A 6235-nucleotide genomic window follows, 5' to 3' on the forward strand; every position below is an offset into this window, starting at 1 on the left:
ATGGATCACCTTCCTCCCTGTCTACCACAGCACCACTGGGAAGGTCATGGTAGCTATGGAAATGTTCTCTATCTTGACTTCCAGTGCAAGCATTCTAATCATAATCTTTGCCCCTAAGTGTTACATTGTTTTGTTTAGGCCAGAGATTAACACACTTCCTCCCAACAGTGATAAAAGACACCACAGGAACAAAAATTTACTTAAAACATAGGTTACATGATTCTTCAACTAAACTTGAATTTTACTAGATCTCTAGCATTCTGACAGTCACATATAAGGTTATAATATGATGTTTGTATGATGGCTTTGTGGCTATAGGTTCTTCTTACCAAATCATATTTTCTGAGTTTGATTCTCTTGAGCCACTTGATGAAGTAAGGAACCAATTATCTGAGGCTGACCTACTGCTTTTCCAGTGCACAAAATAAATAAAAATTGGTAATATAACTTTCAAAAACCTTTATGAAAACAATCGTATCATTGAAATATGATTGCATGAGCTTTCATTGTTTTCACTAACTTAAGATATTAATTTTTCCTCTTGAAATCTGTTATATTTTGGAATCACGATTCTCAATTCCCCAAGCCTTATGTTGTTTCTGAGGTTGTCCTCTAACTGTAATTTCTGGTTTATGTTAGTTACTTCAAGCAGAGGTGTTTGTACTCAGAGAGTCTTTTCATTTCTCCCAGTGCTGACCATGCAATGTCTTCCCGATGGTATTAAGTTCTGATCCTTTCAGTTATTATGAATTTCACACAGTGTAACTGCCACATTAAAGTTCATGCAACAGTAGTCCTCAGAGCATTTCACAATTTCAAATCTTTCTATACCATTCTTCTTTCAAATGAAGTCCTGAAATGTGGACTCCCTCCCCTTAGCCCGGAGAGTTTTGAAAGAACTCTCAGTGGACCACTCTCAGTGGTCCACTCTCAGTGGACCCAGGACTGGGGATGCCCACCTGTGGAGAGAATCCCTGATTGCTGGAGATCAAAGACTGCTGACAAGTAGCTCACCTCTGTTGGAATTGCCTTTGAAGTTCCTTCCTCTGGTCTCATGTTTATGTTAGGTGTTTGACTATTGCTGGTTTCGGTTTTCCCTTTTGGTTTCGATTCTGCCCTTTGCTATATATACCCAGTTTTCCCAAGTAAAGATACACCTTGATAAAACTTACTTGGTGTCGTCTTCTCTTTGTGTCTCTCCCACCCGCTTATTTCAACAGGTTCTTAATAAATCTCCAGTCTGAGATCACCCACAGAGCGTGGGCCTGCTGGATGGACCCCCACACTGAAACTTCAGTGAGCTGAATCTATGGCCTAACTAAATGTGACCTATTCTTGATGTTTCTCCAGCTAAATAAGCATTTAGTCTTTTGAATTTGAGGTCAGAAGCATGTGGGAGAATCCAGTGACATTGCTTTATATTATGTAAATGTGTGACATGGTTATATTGACCAATAAAATTCTTCTTCCTTTATGACCATTTGTGAATTATGACTTCACTCTAACCATTTCTCTCTACTTCCTGATCATCTGAAATCATGAAAGGTATACTTTATATGCCTTTCATGACATTTTGAAGCTTTACAGGCTCACACTACTCATTCCTCCACATTTCTCCTGTAAAACAGATCTACATTCAAAAAACATATTTCATAATTCATAAGAACAGTTATCACAGAACCAATTTTACAGGATGTGTAACTTTTGTTATTTATATAACAACAAGAGTAATAAATCATTTGTAGACATAGGTTCAGTTTTTATAATAAATTCAACCAATTATGAAGACATAATAGTACTAAAATTATGCATGAGATGACATTGTGTTCTCAATCAGAAGTCCCAATGGGATGTGTTCTGGCAGTCAGGCAGCTGTGCCCTTTTTTCAAAGTGGCATACAAGCATAAGATCGAGCTTTAAAGGTAAAAATTTAGACTTCAGTTACATCTTTCTAGAATCTCCCTTATATCCACACAGAGTTGTATTTCCATATGTCATTTAGGAATTTCAAACCAATAATTCAAGGTTGCTATCATTTTTTTCTGGGCTAGCTGAATTTCACCTGACATTATTTTATCTTTTCTTTCAATATGAACTCGAAACATAGAGATTGAAATTCTAAGTATCTTTTACAGCTTATACATTAGGGATGGTAAGATATGATTTGAAGAGTTATATGATGATTTTTTCATTTTTTTAGTGAAATGTTACCTAACTCTTTCATTGGAGGTTTGTGTATCTCAAAAACAGAAATGTCTTCTTGATCCCATATAACAGTGCTTAAATTAACCTTATATACAGTGTGCTCTAAAAGTATACTGTATTTACAGTACATAGGATCCCTTACTTTTAAAAACTATTCAAAATATGGGCATGTAATTCAGGTAGCAAACCACATGTCTAAAACAGACAAATGTCATGGTTTGTTCACAATATGACTTAAAATTTGCTTTGATCACATTAAATATGTAGTTCGCAACCTCCTTAATGCTGTGACCCTTTAATATATTTCCACCATGTTCTGGTTACTCCAAAAATAATATTATTTTTATTGCTAATTTATAACAATAATTCTGTTATATTTATGAATCATTACTTAATTATCACCTGTTTAAATGGTCTTTAATGTTCTCCTGTGAAGAGTCTTGTGACCATAGAGGGGTCATGACTAAAGGGTTGAGAACCACTACTCTAATTGAATATGCAGAAATTTCAGAACTTCAGATACATTTTTACAATCAAAAAATAAATAAGACTAACTCCAGGGCCAGGAAGTGGGAGAGGGTAGGTTGGTGAGCAGGGGAAGAGGGGAGAGAGGTCTCTAGGCAGTGCTCTAACCCCAGAAGTGAGATGAGATTGCTACTTTCTATCCAGTGACCTTCTAAGGCTAGACCAACCACGAAGCACAGGAAGCAGAAGCTGCAGAAAAACTGGAACAGGGTCCTTCCTGCCTCCATCTGCACTCAGGAAGAGATGGTTGATCTGCAGCCCTGGGTCCACGAATCTTACCAGGAGAGAGCTGATATCCCAGGAGTGCTGACACAGGCTTACAGACACACAGGAGGAACAACCTCCAGCCAGAGCCAACACATTGCATGGTCTGTACCTGCATGGTGTGCACAGAGCTGCAACTGTTCTTGGCCTGAGTCAGGTCTCCTTTTGGGGGTGATGAAGAGATGGAGCTGGGATACTGCCATGTCTGTGTGGATCTCTGTTCATATAGAGGGCCCTGAGCATTATTTTGGGAGGTATAAGTTGTCGACTGAATCGGGCCACTCTAATAACCAGACTCCTGAACTCTGATAAGATGAAAATGTAGACGAAGACTCACTGCCCATGCTGGTATACTGGTTACTAGGAGATTGGCTTGAAGAGGCACTCTCGGTATGGGTGGACTCATTATCAGAAAGGACAGGCTCTGACCCAAACTGCAGATTTATCCCTGAGATATCTGATGAGACAGGCATCTCCACAGCCAGAGCAGAAATCTTAGACGTCAAGGAGGTTTTCTTCTTTTGCTGTTTCAGTTTCTGCTGAGCCGGCTGAGGGCTGGAGGATTGGTTGTCTGAAGAGCCCAGAGACATCTGTGGAGCCGAGGCAGATTTGTTTGGCTGAGGAGAAGAGGGGGGAGGAGGCGCAACTGTTGAGGTAGCCACTGCAGGTGGCTTCTCCTAAAGGAATACCTCCATCATAGTTGAAGATGGGGTTTTTAAAAGGTGCTTTGTAAAAGGACTGTGCACTGTCGAATCATTTGCACTCTTCAAATCATACTGCACCAGGGATGGTGATTGGGATGTTGAGCCATATCCTGAGAGGAGGTGGTGGTGCTTCCAGATTGAGCATGTTGAGCTGTCAGTTGAGCAAGGGCCTGGGCAGTTGCTCCAAGAATGGAGAGCCTGTTGTACTTCCACCTTTAGCTTCTCCAACATCACCAAATCCTTTCCCCAACATGCTCACCATGCTATGATGAGAAAATGTATCATTTTGTGATTTGGCATTCTGCTTCAAATTACTAAACACCAGAGGTTAGGCCATGAAAGGAGCCTTAGATGGATCCAGACTAGATGAATCATTCTCCATTGAAGAGAGTATCTTCCCCAACAGAAGAGCAAGGTCAGTTCTCTGACCAGCAGTGATTGTCATATTCTCTGCAGGCAGAGGCACTGAAGACACAATAGTGGCAGTAAAGATCTTGGTCTCAGAAAGACCTTCCAATCTTCACTACCCACTCTTCTGTTGCAGTCCTCCATGCACTTGTTCCATCATCTGGTTCAAAGTGGCCAGTGTTGATCCATGTATTGTCACTGCTATTGCCATAGTTATCATCAGTGTTGGCTGGCTCTGCAAAATCAGCCAAGTTAAAGGTTTCCATTTCTTGAGCAGAAAACCTTTGGCCTCGCTTACCAGAACTACCTCTGCACTGGCCAAAGCCTCTTCTGCCTCTCTCTGTGCCTCTTCCAGAAGGCCCTCCACAATTAGTACCATGTAATCCATTTTCCTAGCCCCAAACCACAGCTAGTTTGGTAAAGCCCCATGCCCACAGTCTCATCCATGGCTGGCACCTCTCTTCTGTCTTGGTTGCCCACGACATCGCTGACTATAGTCCTGTCTCAGTCTCAATTTTCTTTTCCTTCTTCATTAGATTCAGTTTGTCAACTATCCTTCTGTCCTGAGACTCCTTTCTTCTTCCCAACCATCTCTCAGGAATGCGTGTCTGGATTTCCTTCCAGGAGAACACTGATGGCTCTGTTGATATCTCCATTGCAGTCATGCAAGGCAATCACCCATTCATCCTGGTTTTTGCCTGTGATATTAATCAACTGTTTTGCCTTCTCCTCAAAGTAAGCATCATTGTGGTCCGAAATCATATGTGCAAGTCGAAGTTTCTCTGCAGTGGCCTGTGGCTGCTGCTTGTGCTGTGTCTGGTTTTGGTTTTGAGTTGTTCCTAGTTTCCCAGGGCTTGGTTATTTCCCACCAATGTCACCATTTACAGTATATACAAATAACAGTATGTACAAGGGAGAATAACGTAATCCCAGCACTTGGAAAGCTGACAGAGAGGACCGTAAATTTGAGGTCAACCTGGGCAATACAATAAGATCCTCATTCTCCTTCATACTTCTGCATTTCTTGTAGACAGGATAAGTTTTAGATTGAAAGTTTTTTGGGTGGGTTGGTGTCTTTATTGTTCTACCATAGTTCCTGCCTACCCACAGGAGGCAACCCTTCCAGGTTCTATATCCCCAATGCTCTAAATCCTGACTAAGGACCCCCCCATTGATTCTTGGGGCCTCCACTATTACAGGTCTCTGTCTCTTCCTGAAGATGCCACCTATCTACCCCCTCAGTCAATTGCAGATTTCCAATAATTCTCATGGTCATCTGACTTCCCACACCACCTCTTCCCAAACAGGACTGTGAACCCCCTCCCCTTCCAATCTCATTTCCCACCCAATTCCCTCTCTCCATCTGCCTTCCATGACCATTCCATAATATTTCTAGATATTCTAAAGAACTAAAATTTCAATTCATTGTGTTGTGTCTAGTAGAAAATTCTAAATAAAATAATTTCAATGAAATAAGTGATTTTTAGGCCAGTGGCCATGGTTTAGGAGACTTCTGCTTATTTCTAATCTTTATCTGTTTTGATGGTATCCACCACTTTTCGTTTCCTGTAGTGTTGGCCTCCGGCCAGCGTCTATTCAAAATGGCGCCAAACTTCACTTCCGTACCACGGACAGCTGCTTGGCCAGGTGCGCGGTAACAGTGACACGCCTCTCCCTCGGCTCTCCCCCTCCCGATGGGGATATGCTAATAAGGTGCTTGCACTAAACTAATCAGACAGTAACACGTTTGCTCGCCCCCCTCCCGCTGGGGTAGGTTAATGAGGTGTCTGCATGGTGCACCAATCAGACAGTCTCGCTCGGCTATATAAGCCAGCAGCTCCAGGGTATCGGGGTCCTTCGCTTCAAACTTCAAGAGGAGCTCCCAATAAAGTGCTGCTGAGAAGGATCCTGTTGCCGCGTCGTTCTTGCTGGCGAGACCGGTTGCGACAAGTGGTGCCGAAACCCAGGAACTGCAACATCGTGGCATCTGCGAGGACCTGGAAGGAAAACTTTCCAGAGGATTCAGAACTCAGCATCGCGGGAGCGGACGGTACCTACCGGTCCCGGTTAGGGACAAGTCTGCCTTCAGAGCAGGGAAAGTGCTCGGTAGTTGAGCCTAAAGAGGAACG

The 6235-nt window shown here is 42.3% G+C and overlaps 1 long non-coding RNA gene and 1 pseudogene across 2 annotated transcripts in view; one reads left to right on the top strand and one right to left on the bottom strand.

The window, feature by feature from the left end:
* LOC116076363 overlaps positions 1-5430 on the bottom strand; it is a 7067-nt pseudogene extending 1637 nt beyond the window's left edge. Inside the window, exons 1-2 of the transcript XR_004112918.1 lie at positions 4563-5430; positions 3107-4515 (exon numbers count right to left, since the gene is read on the bottom strand). The product of XR_004112918.1 is annotated as a ubiquitin-associated protein 2-like (transcript). The remainder of the gene's footprint in view (positions 1-3106; positions 4516-4562) is intronic.
* Positions 1848-6235, top strand: part of LOC116076364 — a 16314-nt gene continuing 11926 nt past the window's right edge. The window contains exon 1 of the long non-coding RNA XR_004112919.1: positions 1848-1922. This is a non-coding gene — a long non-coding RNA (uncharacterized LOC116076364). The remainder of the gene's footprint in view (positions 1923-6235) is intronic.

The sequence above is a fragment of the Mastomys coucha genome, unplaced genomic scaffold (assembly GCF_008632895.1).
Source record: "Mastomys coucha isolate ucsf_1 unplaced genomic scaffold, UCSF_Mcou_1 pScaffold4, whole genome shotgun sequence".
Classification (NCBI taxonomy): domain Eukaryota; kingdom Metazoa; phylum Chordata; class Mammalia; order Rodentia; family Muridae; genus Mastomys; species Mastomys coucha.